The sequence below is a fragment of the Lissotriton vulgaris genome, chromosome 1_1, assembly GCF_964263255.1.
Source record: "Lissotriton vulgaris chromosome 1_1, aLisVul1.2, whole genome shotgun sequence".
In the NCBI taxonomy this organism is placed as follows: Eukaryota; Metazoa; Chordata; class Amphibia; order Caudata; family Salamandridae; genus Lissotriton; species Lissotriton vulgaris.
Window position 1 is genome coordinate 89,899,398 of NC_141685.1, and position 24,493 is coordinate 89,923,890.

General features: G+C 45.8%; 1 pseudogene; it reads right to left on the reverse strand.

Annotated features, from left to right (window-relative positions):
- Positions 1 to 1,456: 1,456 nt before the first annotated feature.
- On the reverse strand, positions 1,457 to 2,722 carry LOC147737503 (protein-L-histidine N-pros-methyltransferase pseudogene; annotated as a pseudogene).
- Positions 2,723 to 24,493: the final 21,771 nt, after the last annotated feature.

Genomic DNA, 24,493 nt, shown 5'->3' on the forward strand with positions numbered 1-24,493 from the left:
TCCTAAAAGTGGCTGAGTGAAATACTGAGTCACTTTTACGTCCATGCTGCGTCAAAAGCCTGCACCTGCCTGAAGCAGGCGTAAGGATTGACGCAGCATTGGACAGACAGGGCCCCCAGAGCATTGCTCGAGCTGCGTCACGCTTGCGACGCAACTCCAGCAATGAGCCGCGTTTACGGCACAGACGCGTCACAGATGCGTCACGCATCTGTGCCGTTTTTGCCCCGTGGCGGCGCATTCATGGTGGCGAAGCCGTGGCGCACAATAACTGGCGCACCCCTGCGAATGTAAAGGGATGGAGCAGTTATTGTAAATCTGCCCCCAGATCTCTGAAATACGCTTTCCAGTAGACTTGGAGCGGGTCAATCGATTTCCATCCCTTCTTCCCCACTTTTCTGTTGTTGTTTTTATTGCCCAGTGAATTGCGAGGCGGCCGCTCCCAAACATTCCTAAATGGCTAAAAGAAAATTATTATTTTTTTTCTCGTCTCCAAAACATTTATTGGTATAATTAAAAACATGTGCTTGAGAATGAAGATCAGAAATACTACTTTGTAACATGGAAGAACATTTGCCAAAACGCTATATATTCAACAATGCGTTGAAGTAAGTGCCAGTCTTCACTTGTTTTCCATAATAAAAAAAAAAATGAAAGAAAAAGCAATCTGTCACACTGTATCAACTGTATTGATTCTGTTTGGTTACGATCTATAGTGCAGTTAAGTATAAAAAATATGTCCACTATTGTCGGGAGCGCAGTCTGCACTGTCGGGGTGCGAGCTGATAAAAATGATGATTCTTGGGTTTGAATATTCCGTATAAAACAATGGGGCATATTACCAACAACTAGTGATAATTTTTGTCTCTAACTTGTTTAGAGACAAAAATTATCGCCGCACATCGGTGATTTTTATCGCAGATAAACCTTGCTATTAGCAAGGTTTATCGCAAATGCGATAAAAAACGGCCGCAATGCATGAATATCGCTGAAAAGTCAGCGATATTCATGCATTATCGAGCAAATGCTCTTAGCCATGTTATCCACCTCCCATTGGATAACATGGCTAAGAACTGCTCAGGGCAGGTGTTAGCTTTTGGAGATATTCGCGCTTAGCGCGAATATCTCCAAAAATTGGTAATAGGAGATAGCGATGTTAGGGACTGTTTCCAGTAGCTAACATCTTGGCACGCCCACTTTGCATGTCATTAGTGATAAATATCACTGACATGCAAAGCGGGGCCCAAGATGGTCGCTATCTCCCATTAGCTGTCACTAACTGGTGTTAGCGACAGCTTGGTAATAGGAAGATAATTTTATCTCCGCTTTCTTGGCTTTTAAAGCCAAAAAAGCGGAGATAAACTCCCTTGATAATATGCCCCAATGTCCTTCAGCCACACTAAGAGGAAACACATCTTTATTTTGGCCTTTGAAATGGTGACATGTTTGCTTAAAAGGATCACCCCCAAGTCCCCTTCCACTTTCCACTTGAATTTGGAGATGACCCACGTGCAAGTGAATGAGAGCACTGCTTCATCCGCATCTTCAGCCTCTGCTGTTTCAGGTGCCTCACATGTGGGTGGTGTTCTGTCTCCAGCTTGCGGTAGATCATTTTCCACATGTGGGTGAAAGGGATGAACCAGTGCAAGAATGACTCGGCCCCTAGTTGGCTCCAGTACATTTCGGATTTCTTTCAATAAAGTCACAGGTCGATCGCAGCGATCGAGAAGATTCAAGCAGCTGATTGCATCATATTGGAATCCTGTGTTCTGCCATTCGTCTATTTCAAGTACCCTGGCCCTTATTTATGAGGCCTTGTGTCAGTTTTGCGCCGCCGGTGCGTCACTTTTTGGGACGCACCAGCGGCGTACAAAATGCGCCTTGTTGCGCCATATTTAAAAAGTGACGCATCTAGGTAGATGTGTCACTTTTTAAACCCCTGCGCCACATTATACCTATATATATCAGGTATAATGTATGCAGTTCCCCCGCAAAAGCCTCGTAATAGTGACGCAGTGAAATCTATGAGATTTCACTGCGTCACTTTTAGGATGCTGTTGCGTTAAAATCTTGCGCCTGCCTCACAGCAGGCGTAAGACTGACGCAAGCCCTTTCACATGGGGCTTTCCCCATGTGAAAGGACGCATTGCTGGAGTTGCGTCACTTTTGTGACACACTCCAGCAATGCGTCACTTTTGCGCTTACAGATGCGTCAGAAATACTGACATATCTGTAAGTCCTTGCGACATGATGCGTCATACATTAAATATGACGCATCATTGGTGTCGCAAGGAGTACGCAGTGAAAAGTGACGCATCGCTGTTTTCACGCAGCGATGCGTCACTTTTCATAAATGAGGCCCCCTGTACTTTTTTTTCTGAAGTTGCCATATCATAGTTTGCGTCATCTCTGTTACGTAGATTTCTTTGTAACTTCTCCATCTCCTAAATCAAGAAGCCTGTAAGATTTCCAGTCTGGGTTTGTTTGAAGAAATCTTTGAAACTGTTCTGGCGAAATCACAAACATGGAGCTTCTCCGAAGCAACCCATTGATTGAAGTCCTAGAAAGAAACATGCTAAAAAAAGATGGCATGAAAGAGCGATATAGTTGTATGGAGAGCCAGCGGGTGTGTAACAGGGCTCCTCAGGTGCTGGCCGGTCCACACCCTTTACAGGGCCAGCAGCGGTACAACCCAGCCAAGCAACCAGCCCAGGAACAATCCCATCTGTACAATGAAGGGCAGGAGCTGTGCAAGCTAATTACCCATTAACTTCCCTTAGAAGAGTAGTGTGCCTGACTATGATTCATGCCTTCCCACTAGAAGACTGATACTCTGGCCTCTTCGTTCTTAAATGTCCGCTCTTTATCGTTTCAAATGCCACAAAGAGCCCTGCATTTAGAATGAGAGTAAAGCAGCATTATGAAGCGCGCACAGGATTGTGGGTATGCAGATTAGGAATGATGTGCTGACTCTTCCCTTCGAGCCTCCCGACCTCTAGCGACAGGAGGGAGCGTTGCACCTCCCGCTCCTTCGCGCAGGCGCCTCGTACTGCGTGACGTGACCATGTGACGCCTTCCGGTGGCGCCTGCGGTTCCACCTCACCTCAGCGGCCGAGGAGGCCCAATCGTCCCAGTAAACTCACATTTTACCAAAGTACTGAGTTTCTTGTGTAGAAACCCTCAAAAAATTGATGAAAGCTCCGCTTCTCACGGCCCCACGAAGTGCGCGTGAATAGCGAAAACGAGTTCATTTGAAACATTACAGTTGAGGGTGGTTCGCGCAATCACGACAAAAAATATAACTTACTACTTTTTTTTTTTTTTTGTAAAAATATACTTTATTTAAAATTATTTGTCAGGTTTACATTTTAAGCAGTCCCTTATATTTGGGTGCTGTACATTTAACCATTCTCAAAGTAGCGCATTAGGCTATCTTTGGTGGTTTTCCATCAAGATTTCTCATTTTACCCATCCAGACCAACTCCTGATTTTCCAGGTTTCCTTTGCCCACTCTTGTCCAAATCTATGGGTGTCTATGCACATGTAAGAGAACATTTTAGTGAAAACAAGTTTTTGGCATTCTTTTTCCGTGATTGCTTGGTGTTTGTACAAGGAAAGGTTCCTGTTTTCCCACATCGCCTCTTTCACACAGTTTATTATTCTCCATAGTGTCCTTTCTTTATTTGCATTGCAATTCATGCCCAACCCATATAGAACCAGTTCATAGGAGAGGGATGCCTGTCCTGTTAATTCCTTAATGAGCTGTCCCATTGCCTTCCACATGCTTTGTGCTCCGCCGCAGTTCCAAATGAAGTGCATCAGGGATTCATCTGCTGCACAGCCTGGTGTTGGGCACCTTGCTGTTTTTGCCAGTTTCCTAGTAGGGTGACTTTACACCGGTGACGTGTCAGTCGCTCTCATGAATGTTTCTTGGTGCACAGCTACACGCGCTCCTTCTCCTGTTAAACAGACGCCTGTGTCGCCTGTAGTAATGAATCGAGAGTTTGCCGCAGAGGCTTCTGGGTATGCAAATGATGGTGCTTAGGCACGCCCCCTCAGTGACAGCAAGGTTCCTGCAGCGCCATGGTGACTTGTGCTCTGGATCCAGGCTGTGAAGAGTCTCAAAATCCAGCAATAAAGGGAATGTGTGAAGCTAATTCAATAGTGACAAAAGGTGACACTAGAAGACCCACTAGAAGTAATGCTGCTGGAATAAAGAAAACAAGCATTGGCAGAGCCAATAGGTCTTGCCTTTGGGAACTAATAAGTATTAAGGCAGAGATATTGAGTTTGTGTTTGTTTTTAAGCTGTGTTGTGCAGAAGTCTGCAGTATGCTGAAATGTTATAATAAAGAAGTGTGGGAAGCATTTTTGTTACTTATGATGTATAATGTACAACAAAATGACAATGATAAAAAAACTATTAATTAGAAGTAATGATTTGAGGTTTTTTTTATGTTTGAATGCTGGCAACTTGTATCTGCCTGTTCTAATCGTTGCTTTTTATGGTGTTTATTGTTAAAGGGGTGGGTATAAATAACAGGAGAGTGAAAGTTAGTTAGTTAGTGAGAGTGATAGATTTAGTGAGTTCATTAGTGAGAGATAGTGAGAAATTGAGAGAGTTAGTAAGAGTGATAAAATTAGTGAGAGAGTTAATGAGAGAGTTAGTGAGTGAGTTAGTTAGTGAGAGAGAGTTATTGAGTGAGATAGAGTGAGATTTAGTTAGTGAGAGTGAGAGAGTTAGCAAGTGAGTTAGTTAGTGAGAGAGAGTTATTGAGTTAGTGAGAGAGAGAGTGAGATTTAGGTAGTGAGAGTGAGAGAGTTAGCGAGTGAGTTATTGAGAGTGAGCTAGTTATGATCACCAATCATAAGTGAAATTGATATGTCAGAATTTCATTGCTCCGGTTTACTCCACCCAGGAGTAAAGAAACAAACAACAAATCTGGATTGAACCTAACAAGCCTTGGCAACAGCAACCCACGCAAGATGACAAGATGACAAGATTGGCTTTGGTGCAGACCAGCAAGGTCTGAGGAACTCACCCTTTGGAGGGGAGTCAGGGCACATCTGGGGCAACCAGGGAAGCCGTAGAAACAAAGTAGATTCCTTCAGGGGGACCCACTAGCCAACGGACTAGGGATCATGAATGCACCTTTAGCGGAAATGCTGAAAGCGGGCCCACGGAACACTCGTGGAGTGTAGGCCCACAATCTTCAAAGCAAAAGGTGCTCAGGGCTTGGACTACAAGTAGCCCAATGCACAACTTCAGGAAATGTCTGGAAGTCTGTGTCCTGTGTCACAGATTCTTCGGGATCCGTGAGGAGCCTTGAAAATGCAGACCGGCAAGATGCTTCTTTGGTGACTGTTTGAACAGGGGAGTCACTCCTTGATCCTAAGGGAGATTTCTTCCATCTTCCAGTCGATATGGAATGTCACAAATCCAAGATATATGTTTCAGAGTTTCGTCCAGGGTAATCTAAAGTCTCAGTGACTGGGTTCCGATATTTATACTAAGTTTAGGGGTTGGACTAACTCTAGGGTCCCACCTATGGGAGGACCTGGGGAGGGGTGGCTATTCCCATCCCCCTTTGTCCAGTTTCACGCCAGAGCTGGGGCTGAGTGCCCTGCAACCGGTTTGAACTGGGAAATGCATGGGCCACTTTGTGTGCCCCAGGCAGTGTCTGAAAAGCATTCACTGAATGCAACCCACCCTGCCCAAATACACTAAAGCCTGTCTGGGGAGGTGCAGGCAACTCCCTGGACAGGAAACCTATTGACCAGGCCTACCCTGCCGGAGTTTCGTCCAGCAGCAGGAGGTCAGACACGTGTCTGTGGCAGCAGGATCCATTTTGTGATGCTGAGGCTCTTTTAAACATTTACCGGGTATACCAGTGTGTACATGTCTTCTCCCTCTAGAAGGGTGGAATTCTACTAAAGAACTCGACCTAATATTTTAAGGGTGTTGTCTATTAAGGAGATTGGGCGATAATTACACGGTAGTGATCTGTCGCCTTTTTTACAAATTGGTACAAATATGCTTCTGGCCCATGTATCAGGAATCCTTACTAAATCAGGTTATTAAAAATGTTCAAAAGTAAGGTGGCCCAGAATGCCGGGATCCACTTAATCAAGTCTATCGGCAGCCCGTTGGGACCAGGCGCTTTATTGCCAAGACTTTGGTCTATAGCCTCCGTTACCTCGGCAATGTCAATATCTAGTGGCTTAGGGTCGCCAGAGATAGGAGTCAATTCAGATTCCGGTGGGGCACAGTAAATAGTTGTAAAATGATTCACCCAGGCCTCACTAGTTATAATACAACTAATTGGCGTCAATGACTGTTCCATAGAATGCACATCTCTGACTGCCGACCATGGCTGTATCATAGAACAGCTATAAGGAAGGGTTTCCGAAAGCTGCAGAGGGGCTCAGCTCATGCTAGGGCACCCTCTCACACAAAACCAAGCACTCTGCCTTCAGGATTTTCGAGGCCTGCCATAGGAGTGACTTATAGGTTAAAATGTATATATATATATATATATATATATATATATATATATAAAACACTGGGTGTATCAAAGGTTATATTAGAGTGTAAGGAGGTGCATCATATTATCACATGAATTATGTCATCAGTGATGTCACTGACCATGTCATGAATGATGTAATATGTGACATCATCAGCAGTGGATTGCGGGTGCGCGAAATATAGTTAGTACAACTAACTATATAGGAGCAATTTCAATGGTTTTTTAAATGCTAATTCCTAACTATATAAGGCCTGAAACCTATGTTTTTTTCAGTGAATATATATATGAAAAAAACATAGGTTTCACACCAGTTATACTTAGGAATTAGCATTTAAAAAACCTATTAAATTCACTAAAAAAAACATAGGTTTGACACCAGTTATAGTTATCTGGAAATTTTACTCGCATAAAACCATTGAAATTCCCACGTTATAGTTAGTTGGACTCACTATAACTTGCGCGTGCAATGCACTGCTGATGACATCACATATTACATTACTCATGACATGGTCAGTGACATCACTCATGACATCACTGATGACACCATCCAGTGAATGTGTGTCTTTCTGAAAAATAAATATTAGTGAGTAATGTTTAAATATTTAAATATATGTATTAGTGTTTCACTTTGTATATAAGTGGCTGCATGGGTTGGTGAGTAACTACATGTGTATGTATATGAGTTATTAGATGTTTTTTTAGTATCAGTATGAGTGTCTGTATTGTTTAGTGTGGGTATTACTTACAACATTGATGCATGAGTGACTGACTCTCTGTTTGTATGTATTTTAAAGACTGCATATGTGCAGGACTGTATGGTTGAATAGTGTGTATATGTGTATCCTAGTGAGTGGATGACTGTCTCACTAGTGTCTTTATCAGTAACTACATATGTTTTAATCTAGAATATGTGAATATTGATGCATATAAGTGAGTATATGTGGGAGTAAGAGATTGTAAGAGTTCCTGTTTAAATAAGTATATGTTTCTATAAGTGATTGTTTAAGAGAATAAATATGTGTAAATTTCCATAGAAGTAAGGAGGTAGTGTGTGTACAGCTCTATATGCAAATAAATGGATGTTCAATAGTTTAGTTGCATGTGTGAGTATGTGTGTGAGTAACTTATGGATGACTGTCGGTGTGTAACAGGATGTATAGGTGTATAACTACATATGATGAGTGAGTATACGTATGAGTGATTATATAGAACTGTTGGTGAATGAGTGGATGTGTATATAGATGGTGGAATTACTGAATTGGTTGTTGTAACTGATATCGGTATGTCCATTTTTTTGTAAATTTAAGTTTCTATTTTTGAATATGTGTTTCAAGAGTTACATTATAGTGAAAGGCGGTCTGTCACTCTGTCACAAGGATTGTGTCATCAGTGATGTCATGAGTGATGTCACTGACCATGTCATGAGTGATGTAATATGTGACGTCATCAGCAGTGCATTGCAGGCACAAGTTATTGTGAGTCCAACTAACTATAACGTGGGAATTTCAATGGTTTTATGCGAGTAACATTTCCAGATAACTATAACTGGTGTGAAACCAATGTTTTTTTCAGTGAATTTCAATGGTTTTTTAATAGCAAATCTCTATAGGTATGAAAAGTAATATTTTTCATAACGAATTTTATATTGTATAATTATGTAATAACATTTTTTATATTTTTACATTTTTTTTTGTTGCCCCGGAGCGCTCCCGGTCAGCGCAATTTTGCTGCGCGCCCCAGGGCGCGTACCGGAGAGCGTCCCATTAGCGCTATTGCCGCGAATGAAAACAACATTGTGACGTTTCGCGCAGTCGCGTGATGCGTCATATGACGAACTGCGTAAGCGCACCCGGAAGCACGCAATCGCATACGATCGTGCAACGTCTCGATGCGCTTACGCCGCGTGCCCCGGGGCACGTAGCGTAAGCACGTCAGGTCATGTAATCTGAAAATAACACTTTTCATTGGTGCAGATCAGTTTTGGTTTCCAAATGATGAAAGCCTGTGTCATGTGACTTGAAAATAACACTTTTCATTGGTCCAGAACAGTTTTGTTTTCCAAATGATGAAAGCCCCCACCTTTTTTTCCTTATTCTGACTTTGTCTTTTGACTGAGGAAGACCTCTTTGGAGTTCTATCTCTACTCTTTACTAGTTTGAAATGGCTACATTAGCAGCAGCAGCTGGAGGATCTGCCCCACCACCACCACCACCACCATCTAAAAGACCACCAGAAGGTTACATTTGTGGTCAAGAGGATGAGGAGGAGAATGATGAAGAGGAGGAACAGAGAAGGGAATTCCTGCCTGAAAATAAACAGCCCTACCAACCAAAAGAGCACTTTATTTGGGAGTTCTACAAAATCCCAAGGGGTTTTAAAAAAGTCAACGCTGCAAAGGTGACTTGTTTAATTTGTGATGCTGAGTTGTCCAGGGGGAACCCTAACAAAAAGTATTCCTTCGGGAATCATACAATGATTGTATCCAAACAATTATTCTAATGCAGAGTTATGGGACCTCTGCAGTAAGCTACCCCACATCAACGTCTAGACGCTCAACATCAAAACAACCCACTCCATCAGGTCCGGGGGCAAGAGACACATTGGCTACTATTCAACCTAAGTTTGCCGATTACAAAATCGTGTGCAAATATTGTAACAAGACACTTTGCTATGGTGAGCAAAGTATCAAACTTATCATGGTTGCTGGTGATCCCCAATAAGTGTCCAAGAAAACCCTAAATGTTCCTGATTTTTTTTGCTCCAGTTGAGCCATTTACAATTCCCTGTTTTTTGTTTCTCCCCATAAAAAATACAAAACAATATAAAAGTGTTCAGAAAAGCCAAAAAAAGTAAAAAATGTTCCAAAAAACAATAAAAAAATATAAAACAACAAAAAGAAGAAAAAAACAGTTATTTTTAGAACTACCTCCAATTTATATAAAAATGCTACATTTTTTGAAAACTGTCATTCTTTTTTCCGTATGGTACGCTCCCCGGTACGCTCCCCGGTGCGCGTACCAGGCGCTCCCCCCGCGCAAATCAAAAAAAAAATGTATTTTGCCCCGCGGGGCCTTTTTATGGCCCCCACATCAAACCTAGGGGGTCAGGGGGGGTCTACTCAGCCCCCTTATGGTCATTTCTCCTTTTGTTTTTGCCACCTCTTGTGTCTCAATTTTACCGAGACACAAGATGGCGGCCGCTCCGGACTGTTTGGAATGTTTACAGACACCCGAGAGCCAATCAGCTTTCCGTGCGCAAGTCGCGTAGCACCCCCGGTGCGCGTACCGGGGCGCGCTTATAGATATATATTTTTTTTTAACCTAAATTACTCAAAATCCACTGGAGCACATATCTTGAGACATAGCATAGGCACATCGGGCTACCAGTCCCTACAAATTTGCCAAGTTTGGTGGAAATCCATTCAGCCGTTCGGGCTAAAAGTGAGTTCGACCGCCCTATGGAAATTAACATGGAGAAAACACGTTTTGGGACCCCCCTCTTATCTCGGCCCCTATTTGACGAATCCCCCCCCACATTTTCAGAGAAGAAGCGGAGCAGAGCGGGCCACGAACTTTGAGAAATTCGCGAAGATTCGTCCACCGGCGCCAAAGTTATTCCCAATAGAATGTTGCGGATTTCCTATGGAAAGTAGATCCTAACTATAACTACCTACTGGCGACCGCCAGTAGGTAATATTGATATAGGTATACTATATCTAAGTAAGGGGTGCTTACACCACCTTACCCAGGCTGCACGTGCTGACCTGTGGTGCCATTATTGAAGTCTTCCCAGGGGTGGCATAACACATGCTTCAGCCCCTGGTAGGCCTCTGGGGTACCTATGCCCTTGGTACCTAAGGTACCATATACTAGGGACTCATAAGGGTGACCCAGTAACCAATCTGGAGTGTACCTAAAGTACATGTAACCAATTTAGAGAGGGAACAGCTAGGCTGTGGTCCTGATTAGCAGGGCCAAAGCCAGACTAAAGTAGATAAACCAGCGAAACACAGCAAAAAGTGGGGGTAACCATAGGAAGCAGACCCTACACTCCTACATCCGCTAACCTCCTTGCACTCACTTACATGGCATAAATTCCGCACTCTCCCATCTTCAAGTTTCACTGCACCTTCCAACACCTTTATGATCCTCAATGGATCAGACCAACGAGGTGCCCCCTTTTCCACTAGGCCTGGTTTCCTCACTCGCACATACTGACGTACCAAAATATTTGTCCCTACCAAGAGAGTTGACAAATTCCTCCTGCATACCGAACTAGCCGAATTCTTCCGGAAGTTGAAGCTCCGCGCCTTTTTTGAAAGACAAGACACCAATAATGACACAAGGGAAACCAATGAGACTGGTCTACGACCCAAATCTACATTCATGCCTCCACCTTCCAGTATACCTGTAGAGATCATTGCCTTCGAGCAGGCCGTCTACAATGAAGTAGAGAAAACCAATCAATCAGAGACTTATAACAACCTATCAAAAGAAGAACGGGCAGCACTGAAAACCCTCCGAGACAACGACAACATTACCATTAAACCCGCCGACAAAGGCGGTGGGATTGAGATACAAGACACCGAGGCTTACTGAGCGGAGTGCCAGAGAGTCCTCGATGACAACCGCAATTACAGACGCCTCAATGGCGACCCTTCTAATCAACTCAAGCTAGCAATCACCAACCTGGTGACCACAGCGGCAGACAACAACCACATCTCCAAAGAGGAGGCTACCTTCATCTGCAACACACAAGCCTGGATACCGTACTTTTACACAGTACCAAAAGTACATAAGGAAACAAGACCACCCCCAGGACGACCGATTGTCTCAGGCTGCAACTCACTCCTTGAACCCTTCTCAAGGTTCTGTGACTTTTTTCTTAACCCTCTAGTACAGGCAGCGACCACTTACATCAAGGACACCAAACATCTCCTGTCCCTCCTTCTAGACCTGGATTTTGACCCCACAACCCAGTTACTTGTGGGACTGGACATTGAAAGCCTGTACACAAGCCTGCCCCAAGATGTCACCCTCAAGGTCCTAGAAGAAACCCTGACCAACTCACAATGGGAACACACCACACCAAGGGAATTTGTCCTAGACTGCGCAAGATTGGCATTAAAAGAGAACTTTTTTGAATTTGAGGGCACATACTCCCTCCAAACAAACGGAACATCCATGGTCAGTATTTTTGCGCCCAGTGTGGCGGGGCTATACGTCCACCACCTGGAACAGTCACATATCCTCGAACCCAACAACCCTTTCACGGAATCAATACTTTTCTGGCGCTGATACATTGATGACGTCCTCATGATTTGGGAAGGCTCGGAGGAGTCCTTGAAGAACTTCCTGACCTGGCTCAACTCACGTGATCCCTACCTACGCTTCACGTACACCAGCAGCAAAGACAAGTTACCTTTCCTGGACCTACTTATCAAGGCCACCAATGGCAAACTATCAACCACCATGTACTACAAACCCACGGCAAGAAATTCACTACTGGCCTTTGAAAGTTTCCACCCACGACCACTAAGGGAGAACCTGCCCTACGGCCAATTTCTATGCATAAGACGCAATTGCAGCAATAAGGAGGACTACAACACACAGGCCACAGACCCTTCCCACAGACTACAACAATGGGGCTATCCAAGAAGGATCATCGACAGGACCAAGAAACAGGCAAAAAAACAAAATAGAGATGCCCTCCTGGAAACACAGACCCATCAAGAAACAATAACACCATTGACCTGTGTCACAACGTACAACCCTATCTCCAATTCAGTGGCTAAAATCAGCATGAAAAATTGGAGAATCATCAACACAGGCAAATGAGACTGGGACCTGCCCCTCTTTGCCTACAAAAAAATCAAACAGCCTACGGGATCAACTCATCTCTACACGGCCTAGAACCACGGAAACCACCACCAACCCTACACTACATTTAGTATGGAACCTCCCCAAAGTCAGAGGTCACTACCCCTGTGGCGATTGCAGCATTTGCCATCTCACAACACAGTTCTTCGATCCTGGTGACACAGGGACACATCGTTAAGGCTATTTCCTGCATTTTGGCTTCAGGTTCAGTGGGTGGAGGGAAGATCAATTTTATTTCGTCATTGTTTTAAATATAGTGTGAATAACCCTGAACACCTACCTGACTTATTATACACTCTTGCGCCCCGGTCCACCGCAGCCCTGTGGCTGATTGATGTGGAGGGCATAGACAAGAGGAAAGACCGAAACCACTCACTTCCGGGAGCACACCATTTTGGTCGGCGCTCTAGTTGCTACACGCCCCCTGCCAACTATTTATATCCAATATGGCGCGGAGAATGGCAAGCCCGTCTGCGCCCGACCGCGCCAGTAGGTCGCCTCTCGCCAGAAACGCTGGCCAAAATCTGCCAGGTAACTATCTTTACTCCAGAGAGGTTTTCTTAAATCTGCGACCTCCATCTCACCATTGTAGCATTCCCCCACTTCATCCCCTGAGTGGCCCGTTATGCTGTCCCTGTGGCACTTTTGTACTTTCTAAACCTATGCCTTTTTCTGTTTCTCCTGTCATACTCCCTCAACATTGGCTAAAAATACTACAGTTAAATGTAAGGTCATTAGCTAAATACCACGCGGAAATATATGACCGTATCATTGATGAAACTCCTGATATTTTCTTTCTGACTGAGACTTGGATGAGTGATGATGGCACACCAAATCTGGCGCTACCCCTGAATACTCGATTTCTTTGGTGAATAGAGCGACTAGGGGAGGTGGTATCGCTGTGATCACCAGGTCTAGCTACTCCTGTCTTTTTGATAAAGTTAATATGGAGGGAGGTGAATGTGCTCACTTTAGTATCTCTGTGAGCACTCATTTTACCCTTTCCGGTCTATTAACATTTAGGCCTCCCGGACCTGCCTCCGGTTTTTACAATGCTTTCTTAGAGCCAGTTGGAGCATTTGCCGTGGAGTCGGCTAATTTTAGCATTTTTGGCGATCTTAACCTCCACTTTGATCTGGACCAGGATCAGACTATTCGCACTATGCTTGCCGATTTAGCCGCATTTCAGCCCCATCAAATAGTTAAAAGCCCTACACATAAAGGAGGTCATCTGTTAGACCCCATATTTACAAACATTGAGATGGCCACTGTGATTACCCTTACTCCTATGGCCTGGTCGGACCATCTCCTAGTTGAAATGACCATTCCCACACCTGCATCTTCACACAACAATACTCAACGTTCGGTATTTAAAAGACAGTGGCGCAAGTTTCGACTTGAAGATTTCCACGCACTCCTAGGAGCGGACCCTTTAGGCCCTTTTAGTAATTGTCGAGACAGGATATGATTCATTCTGTGCCTGGATCACCCGGGCACTTGACACTCTTATACCGGCAACCTGGATTAAGGGTCGCACACAGGATTCTAACCCCTGGTATAATGACACCTTGACTTCCCTGAAGACATGCAAAAGGTATAAGCGCAAGTGGAGGAAAGACTATGCTCCCGAAAAAAAAGCTTACTATCTAGCCGAACTTAAAACATATCATAGAGCTGTATGCAGGGCTCGAGCGGAGAACTATGCTTCTGAGATTAAATTGAGCTCCAACCCCGCTAAAGTCATCTTCAAAATTCTCAAAGATCTCAGTGCCAAAAAATCTCCAGCGCCTATTCCCACGTCAGAATCCCAATGTGAAGAATTGGCCTCCTTCTTCGTGGAGAAAATACGGGCTATTTATCAATCTTTTTCTTCCATGACTATGCCCGGTCCATCTCCTTTCATTAGACCAGCCTTAGCCTCTAATCTGACGGCTATTCCTGAGATTTCCTGGGAAGAATTTAGCAAATTGACTGTGAAAATTAAGTCCGGCTCTCCGGCTGATCCACTCAAAGCTGCCCAGTTCAGAGAATCCTCTCTGCCCTGTATGGCCCCGCTACACCAGCTGATTAATGCCTCTTTCTCATCCGCCATTGTTCCGGTGAAATGAAAACAGGCGTGGGTCTCTCCCATCTTTAAAAAACCTAATTTAGACCCTATGAAGCCTGAAAATTTCAGGCCTATCTCTCTTCTTCCCTGGATAGCGAAGGTGGCAGAATCACATGTTAATACTATACTTACCAACGTTCTGAGCTCCAATAACATTCTGGATGAAACACAACATGGTTTCTGCGCTGGTCATAGTACCGAGACCGCCCTCTTGGCCATGACGGAACACCTGTGATCTATCCTTGACCATGGTCAAACGTCGGCACTGATCCTGTTAGATCTCAGTGCCGCCTTTGACACTGTTTCCCACAAGATTCTGCTCCACAGGCTTGAGGAGGCAGGGATCACTGATATGGCCCTTGCCTGGTTCAGATCTTTTCTGACCGAGAGGTCATTTCGTGTTTCCAACCATCCTTTCCTATCTCAGGCTAATCCTATTGAGCAGGGTGTCCCCCAAGGCTCGGCATTGAGCCCCACATTATTTAATCTTTATGTTCAGCCGCTAGCTGCTGTCGCCAAACAATGGGACCTTGCCATCGTCTTATACGCTGATGACACGCAGCTAGTGGTTGCCCTAATGGAAGGATCGGCCCCAAATGTCTCCAGGTTTAAAAGCGGCCTGACTGCCGTGGCAGACTGGATGACATCTAACTGTCTGCAACTAAATGCAAATAAGACAGAGGTGCTACTGGTTGGAAAAAATGTAGACCTATGGGGTGATCACTGGTTGCCCAATGCTCTGGGTAAAGCCCCAGAACCCAAAACAGAAGTCAAAAACTTGGGGGTCTGGCTGGATTCCTCCCTTAATTTTTGCTTGCAGACAAAAAAAGTTGCTGCTACATGCTTTGGCTTTCTACAAGGTCTAAGACCTATTTTAAAGTTCTTTGACTCATCTACAAGGCAGCTGATAGTCCAGTCCACGGTTCTTTCCCGATTGGACTACGCCACTTCCCTGCTGCTGGGAGCCAGTCAGTCAGTCAGTCAAAACCACTTTATTCGATTAGTTAAAATCATAAAAGTATTCTAGACATTTTAAGATAATTAAAACATTTTTTTAAATCAATTAATACAGTATTAAACATGGCAAGAGTTAAAACACAGTTTAAAAGGGTAATTACACGATTTCATTTCTGTTTGAGCCCAACCGTACATTGAACAGAAATTGATTATATTTCAACATTAAAAATCCGATCTTAATCTTAGTCTCTTACTTCTTACAGATGCTGCCAGGAAACTAGCGGTACAATACATAATTACAGGAGAATCCAACATCTATAAATATAACAGTGCGGGCTTGTACTGCGTAAATCTCACCTCCTTCAATATTGGTTTTAAATATCGAATCCGAGGTTCACAATAAAAGGAGCAAAAAAAGAAGAAATGCGCGTTGTCCTGGGTGGAAAAACTATCACATTTACATGTGGACGACTCCTCAAGCCTACACCAATCTTTCTCGTCCAAGAGGACCATATAGATTTGATTGAAACGGAACTTAGTCAGTAGCCACCTATGAAAGAAATTTGTAACCACTGACAAATAAGGAGCCAGCTCGACGGATGTAGTTATCATTACATGCACCCTCACAGAGGGTTTGCATAGCTCGACCGTTTCACGCTCGGCGACACAGAGCCTGGTAAAGTTGGTCTTCACCCACACTAGATCTGCCTTACACGGGGATTCTGGGCTGTCAAAGATCTCAGGGCGTCCTAGCTTCACAGCCAGAGACTCTTCATAGGACAGCCACTGGATATCCCTCCTGTGGTCTAGTTTAAGACAATCTTTTATGATCTTGTGATTAAGGCTAAGGTTCGGATTTAGCCAGAGCTTGATCCACATCAGGAACGGGGCTAGTTTTATCGTGTCTATAATATAACCAAGACCTAGCTCAAGGTGTAGGGAATAAGTTGCTGTTGACTGAGGTAGGCCCAGCAATGCCCGCAGGAATTTATTTTCCTCTGTTTGGATGCGGTCGGGTTTTGCAAAGCCCCAAATTGCAGCCCCGTATCTTGCAATAGCGGCTGTCTTTGCTTCGTAAATGGCCAAGATAGCCTCTGTGGGTTTCACCCCTAGTCTTTAAGCGAACCCCAAGACTGCGGAGGCTGAACTTCTCACCGCGTTCGCTTTAGATGTTAACTGTGTTGTCCAAGTACCCCTTTGGTCAAAAATTACACCCAAGTAGGTGAAAACCTTAACGCTAGAGGTAACCTCGCCGTCACAGAAGAAGGTTTTTTCTTTATTTTTAGAGCAGCCTACTGACATTGTGTGGGATTTACTGCTATTGATCACCAGATCTAGACTGGACATAAAATTTCCAAAAGAATCAAGCAGCTTTCGCAGGGCAATTGGGGTCCTGGCTATCAGCACCGCATCATCGGCATAGAGGAGCACCGGGATTGGTGCACCCCCCATGCACGGAATATCCTGAGTGACAGCTGTTTGGTCAGCCTCCAATGAATTCACGTATAACGTGAATAACATTGGGGCCGAGATGCAGCCTTGGCGCACCCCTCTACTTGATCTAAAACTTGCCGTGCATTTCCCCTCTGTTGTCATCCTAATGCAGGCTTTCAGATCTTTATGGAGCTCAGCTAGGAAATGTACCAAGGAGCAGTCAAGGCCCAACTTCAGGAGCATAGTTAACAGCCTTGATCTACTAACTAGATCAAAGGCTGTGGATAGGTCCATGAAGCCTAAAAATATCGATCCCCCTTTTGCCCTCGTATATTTGGAGATTATAAGGTGAAGATTGAGGCATTGGTCCTCCATACTCCTCCCCGACCTAAAGCCGTTTTGTGCCTCTGTCAGAATGTTATGCCCTTTGGCCCAAGATGCTATTCTCGGCAGGACAACTTTCCCTAGGATTTTAACCGAGGAGTCCAACAGTGATATAGGTCTATAGCATCTAGGGTCTCCCCTCTGACCTTTTTTGAACACTGGGATTATAGTAGCTGAGGACCAGGATTTAGGAAATCCCACAGTTGCTGAGGCATTAAAAACTTTGGTTAAAATATTAGCCCAATACAACGGATTAGCCTTAAACATATCAGCTGGAACCCCATCAGGGCCCGGGGCCTTTCGGCCCGCAGTGCCCTCGATTGCTCTAGTGACTTCGACTATATCGAAACTAACAGGCGCCAGGGGGAGTTCGGACGCAGGGACTACAAAGGATTCCTGCTCCATGTTGCTACCGTAGATTTTTTCAAAATGGCTAAGCCAGTCTTCCGCGGAGATTTTAAGTTCCAGCACAGTATTTTGGTCATGTGAAAACAAAGGGGTATTAATAATTGACCAAAACTTAGCACTGTTTTTTAAGGTGGCTTTATCCATGAGCTCGGCCCAGGCATCCCTCTTTAATTCATTTTTACGTGGTTTAATTGCCCTGGTATAATCCTTTCTAAGCTGCACCACTAGGGCTTTGTCCCTCGGACGGGTATTGAGTGCTTTTTTAAGGAGGTTATGGGCTTTACTGCAGTTGCCATCAAACCAGCCCATTACTGGTTTATTTTTACCTCCCTGGCCTTTAGCTGTTATGTTTATGGCCACTGTCCGACAGACACCTTCAAAGGAAGTTAAAACCTCCTCGCTCCTAGAGTGGGGATTGGCACAAACATTCAAATCTTCAGCAGCCATAGATGTTAATTTTACTAAAAAATCATCAGGAACTACCTGTCCCCATTTCATCCTTCTCCCCTGATCTTTAGCTTTGACTGACATTATAGCCTGGGGGGTAACAGATGTATTTAGCAGCAAAAAACTGTTAGCTAGCTCCATCCCCACCGGGTTATGATCACTCAACTGCATAACTACAGCATTATAAGAGATCACATATTTAAGGAGACCTAATGATAAAAAAATGAAATCAATTATCGAATCACAGTCCCTTCCCGTGTATGTGGCAACCTGTGTGCTATTATCATAAAACTCCGCCTCATACAGATCATTTCCAGTTAATAGATTTTCTAGAACCTGTCCCTTCTGGGTATGTTCGAGATGCGGGGGGGGGGAAATACTGTCCGGCCCATCTGAGTAAATTAGAGCACAATTTAAACATAAATGTACATTAAAATCACCCATCAAAATAAAGTGACAATAAGTGGTTTGCTTTTCCTTATATGAAGTTAAAAATCTGTTAACCATACTAAGTGCACGTTTGCAGGGTAGCCATGCGGTGAATTGTAACAGTTTACAAGAAGTATTTTACAACCGTCATCCAAGGTTACCTCTATAACAAGAAAATTATGCGTGGCACAATCAACCTTTGTATTTTTGCCCTTTACATTCACTGAGACCAACATCAGGAGACCCCCTCTATTCCGTCCTGCTGGGGAGGGCAGGGCAGGTACAAAAAATGAAGTAAAGCCATCCAACCAAAGATCGGATTCCGTGTCCCAAGTCTCTTGCATGGCGACAATGTCATAAAGCTTTACAAGGTTTATCCAGTTGGGGTCTCCTCTCTTTGACAGCCTAACAGTATCCCCCTTGCCAGGAATACCCACTACCGGTTTATAACCATCATCAGCAGAAGAAGGTACAGGAGCCATAGGGGTAAAGTCCACTATAACTTCATCAACTATACCCTCTCCGGCCCCCCGTCAGTCGCACAACTCGAGTCCTGAGAGTGCGTCAAACCTATTATGTGTTAGAATGGGGGGTCCTAATCTGAAAAGATTCTCCCTTCTGGTCCATGACTTTGACAAGTGGACCGTGGCCCAAATGGAGTAAAGGGACTCAATCCTTGTCAAGGGGTAGAGGCTACAGGAGGATGATTGTAGAAATATCCCAAAGGGTGCACTTGGATGCTGCCCTTAACAAAACTGTGGCCACGTGTTGTGGATATTTAAAATTTACTACCACGCAGTCCCCTCAACAATTTTTACGTGTGGGACCAATCCAATTTACCCTCCTGGTTGTAATAATTTCTCCTGCAAATTTTGTGTGGAAACCACAGTTTGAGCTCAGCCAAGATACCACTTTATTTTTAAGAGAATCATGTGATTCCTCGTGAGACTCGGCTACATCCAGGTATTGAGTCGGAACATTTGCCAGTACGATTACATAGGTGGAACAATCCGGGGGTAAATTAATAAAATTGCTACTCCTACTTGGGAAGGCAATCGGATCTTTAGCAAGCCCTGGCTTAGGGTGTACTACTGAAGTAGCTAATGGCAGGGGGGATGGGGCTGAAGGAGTGGGGAGTCAGTATCAACTCCAGTAGACTGTTGAGAGGTATAAGTTTGTTTATCCAACTTGGCTACATTTTTCCCAACAGACTCTGGGTGAACCATTGTAGTTGAGGGGGGCGGGGGGTTAACCTTGACTGTATGGGCTAGCTGTTTCTCTAGCAGGCCTCCTATGCTTTTTATCTCTGCAGTAGCAGTATCCAGTTTGGCCACCAGGGATTGAAGGGATTCCTCGAGTTTTATTTCAAGTTTGGCTTCTAGAGTTCGAATTAGCAGGCCAAACTGCTCAGGGCTCAGGGTTATATTTGCCTCGTTCTTACCCTCCAGGATCGTAGTTACCTCCGGGGAGGTATGGATGTCAGGCAGATGAGTGTCTACCCTTCTTTTATGAGCATTCCTACCCCCCCTTTTACTTTGCTGCTTTCTGCAGGTTCTGACGCGTCTAGTATTTTTATGTACTGGTGCCACCTCTTCCTCCGGGTCCGAAAGGGACTTGTCAAGAATTTCTATATCCAGAGCCCGGTGGGTCCGTGCTTCTACTGCATTGACTACCTCCGGCCCAGAATCAATGCCATTTTCGGTCTCTGGAGGAGCCTCCATTGGGGAAAGACCCACTAAGGATAGTTCGTGATCTGATAGATTACCTTTACCCAGTGAGGCCCTTCTGTCATTGTTGATCTTGTTTACGATTTTTACTCGGAAGTTATCAATGGGACCTGTCCCCACAGTAGCCTTGTCCTTCTTTGTTCCCGACATGAGTGTAGTTGTGCTTTAATGAGGGTTAACCTATTCACAAGTAAGCCAAAGTACTCAGCTCCCAATGTTAATCACACAGTAATTACACAATAGTCCCTCAGCCCTTACAGTCACTTTACCGTGCAGAAGATGGTCACCGAAATATTTGCACAGGGTCTCTGGCCCGGCCCAGCCTCCTCTTGCCTCGGACGGCCACAGACGGCCCCGCCCTTGTCCCGGGCTTCTCCCGGGCGCCTCCCGCGCGCGCGACTCGCGGTGGCCGAGAGGGAGGTTAGCCTTTATCTCGCGCCTCCGGGCGCTCCAATCGCGTCACAGGCGCGCCGCCCCTGAGGCTGCTGGGGGCTGTGGTTCTCCCAGCGCTCCGCCGCCGCTACCGGTAAGGGAGACTGCCGCCGTTCACCTCACGGCCCTGTCCAGCACGTTGGCGTGTCAGGTGAGCTTTTCCGCTTTTTGGTGTTCCCCCCGGGCTCCTGGGAGTTCAGCCTTTAACTCAATAGTACAACAAAGGGTAGTAATTCAAAATGTGAACCTGTAGTGTAGTTCCTATTTTCCCTATGGGCCCTGCGCATTGGAATAACATAACCAGCAGAGTAGACGTAGAAGTGTGGTCTTCTAGGTCTCTACTGACTATATTAAACTTAATTGGTTTTGTACCAGCTAGCTCAGAGGTCACTGGAAACTTTCTTGACTGAATAGGAAGTGATCAGCTTCCCAGGCATAGACAAGAAGGGATTCAGTTTTCCAACAACTGCATAAACATGACAACTTTGCTCCTCAGATAAGAGTCCCTACCTGTTTGGAGTGCTGCTCCTGCTTTTCGTTCTTCTCCGGCCACTTCGCCACGCCTCGCGGCCCCCGCTCCGCGGGAGCCGCTCGTAGGCAAAGACTTTGGTATCTGTGGACTTAGCCTCCTGTCCCTCGACGTGCATTGAGCACCAACGCGGCTTCAGGAACCAACAGCTGACCAGCAAGGGCAGAGGACCAGCGTGCCTAGCGGCGCGGATCGGCCGCAGCTGGTCCTCTTCCCGCCCCCTCCTCTCAACAAAATCAGAACGGAGTGAGTGCGCCTTGGGTCCCTACCTGTTTGGAGTGCTGCTCCTGCTTTTCGTTCTTGTCCGGCACTTCGCCACGCCTCGCGGCCCCCGCTCCGCGGGAGCCGCTCGTAGGCAAAGACTCTGGTATCTCTGGACTTAGCCTCCTGTCCCTCGACGTGCATTGAGCACCAACGCGGCTTCAGGAACCAACAGCTGACCAGCAAGGGCAGAGGCGGGACTGCGAGGACCAGCGTGCCTAGCGGCGCGGATCGGCCGCAGCTGGCCCTCTTCCCGCCCCCTCCACCCAATAAAATCAGAACGGAGTGAGTGCGCCTTGGGTCCCTACCTGTTTGGAGTGCTGCCCCTGCTTTTCGTTCTTCTCCGGCACTTCGCCACGCCTCGCGGCCCCCGCTCCGCGGGAGCCGCTCGTAGGCAAAGACTTTGGTATCTGTGGACTTAGCCTCCTGTCCCTCGACGTGCATTGAGCACCAACGCGGCTTCAGGAACCAACAGCTGACCAGCAAGGGCAGAGGCGGGACTGCGAGGACCAGCGTGCCTAGCGGCGCGGATCGGCCGCAGCTGGTCCTCTTCCCGCCCCCTTCACTTGACCTCTCCTTAGATAAGCTGTGGCAACAACGCGCACGCGGGACGCGCGGGGCTAAGGCCGGGGCGAAGACTGGGCAAAGAGCGGGCCGTTTAAGGCCGTTCAAGGACGGCAGAGGACGGCCCTGGCCCTGAACCCCTGCATCTTCGCCCTTAATCCACCAGCAAGGTAGGCGGCACTGATTTCCAACTTCTCTATAAACATATAGTGGCCGCCTCCTAGCCCTATCACTTACCGCTTTTTTGAGGCCCCATTTTGCATCTGGCCCAGCACCACAGATGCCAACTATGCGCAATAGAACTAGAAGCTGTACTAAAAAAGCCATGGGGGTAGCACAAGTGACTGGTCCTATAGATCTTTTCATCTCACGGGTGAATGAGACCATCGATAAAAGTATTGTATTGCTGGAAAAAAGAGTCTCCCTGGACCTCATGAACACTAAGCGCTCTTCCTTGGGCTCTCTCGCAAACGGAAATTCACCCTCCCAACAAGCCTTGAATAATTGTTCCCTACCCCTACCCTTGACTACCGCTGGCACAGTCACAGTACCGAATGCTGTCGATTTGTCAGTCACCCAATCTGACTCGGATCCGTCCTTTGTTGATCTTGAGGCTACCCCAGATCTAGAAGCCTGTCAGACATCTGAAGAGACGGAGCCAAGCCTAGATGGGCAAATGGATAAAGTAACACCTCCTGTACCTATCGACTCTGGGGGAAGGGTTATTATTCCTACAAAGGTAGCGTCCAAGACTAAGTCTAAGGAAAAACCCAAAGCTAAAGCCAGGAACCACAACTTGATATCGCCTACTCCGCACCTGGCGCCAGGCATACCCTGCTGGGTTGAAAACATGGTAACAGATCTCAAACAGGACCTTGAGGCCACAATAGCAGCACAAATAAAGCCTCTAATCTCCAAACTTGACAGACTAACGTCGCTAATAAATTCGAAATGGCTCAATAAGATGAATGGGCCTGGGTCTGTCCAGCCACAAGGGATTAAAGAAACGCTTCCCAAGCTTTCACCTTGCGTCAAGCTCCCTAAAGATGCATCTAACAAAGCAAAAATACCATCAGTCACCAAGGATTCAGCCGTACTACACTTGTCCCAAACAGGGAATAATTCTGCTCAACCCCCACTCCTATCTACTCCGAAGGCGGTGGGTCTTACTTCGACCTTGCAACAATCAGCTGGTGGAAATAAAACTACCATCTTACAAGCGAAAGATCTCACAGGAAAGCCTACTAACCCTGCAGTTCCTCACTCTACAAACAAGCCCGAAGGCTCTAAGCAAAAGCAGGCACGTTTTAAGTTAATTAGCCTGCCACCGGAAGTCTCTCCTTTTGTGGTTGTGCTGACAGCCGTTCCCCCACTGAAGGAGGGAGTAAAAGAAACCTTTGTAGAGCTAAGAAACAAATGTGCCCAGTGGCTTCAATTACACAAACCTTTACCTAACAATATGAGTGGTGAAATTCTTACTGTGCGTAGAGGGGACTGGGTGGGCAGGAGTAAGAAAACAATACCAGGGGATGTAATCACAGTTAACTTTAGGGATATAGGGGCTGCCAGTTACATATGTAACACACCCAACAGTGGTCCTACTACCCAAATCAACCCACTCCCCTTGTCTTACTTCCTTCCCATGCCGCCAAGACTAAATCCCCATCGTCTTGCTTTTCCAAATAATAGAGGGCCTGTGTATCCCCCGCAACATACCACTAAACACTGGCAACAGCCATCACATTTCTCATCTTTATTCCCACACCATGCTAGCCTTCAGTGGCAACAACCTTTCCAGCACCCACCACCCCTATATCAACCTCCCCAGCAGTGGCAGCAATCCCTTCAGCCCCCACTACCTGCTAACCACCAGTGGCAACAGCCATGGCAGGATTTTCCCCCTTCTTTCGACCCCTCATATTCACAATTCGCCCATCCAAATAGGTACTGTGTGTTAGATGAGGTAGACTGACTCAATTTTATGGAAGGTCCAGATATAAATCTCGCTACCACTAATAACGATATGGAGGATGTTCCGCCAGCCACATCCTTCCCCATATGCCCCGAATCTCCAACAGTGACACCCCCAATATCACTTCCCCACACATTAACTAGGGACAGTGTAGACCCACCAAATTCTAAAATTATTGTCATCCCCGACGGTGATCCAACACATGGCGAGATAAAAATCCTTAGTTGGAACCTTGCGGGGATCTCTAGGAAATTAGGCCTCCCGGAGTGGAACGTCCTGATTGACGCCCACAAGATTTGTGTATTCCAAGAGACCTGGATCACCGAGCCACTGCACCGTGTCGGGTTTGTCACATTTTTTACACCAGCAGTAAAACCTAAGGCAGGGAAGGGGCGGCCATCAGGGGGGCTCATCATCTGGGTAAGCATTTCGCTCAACTG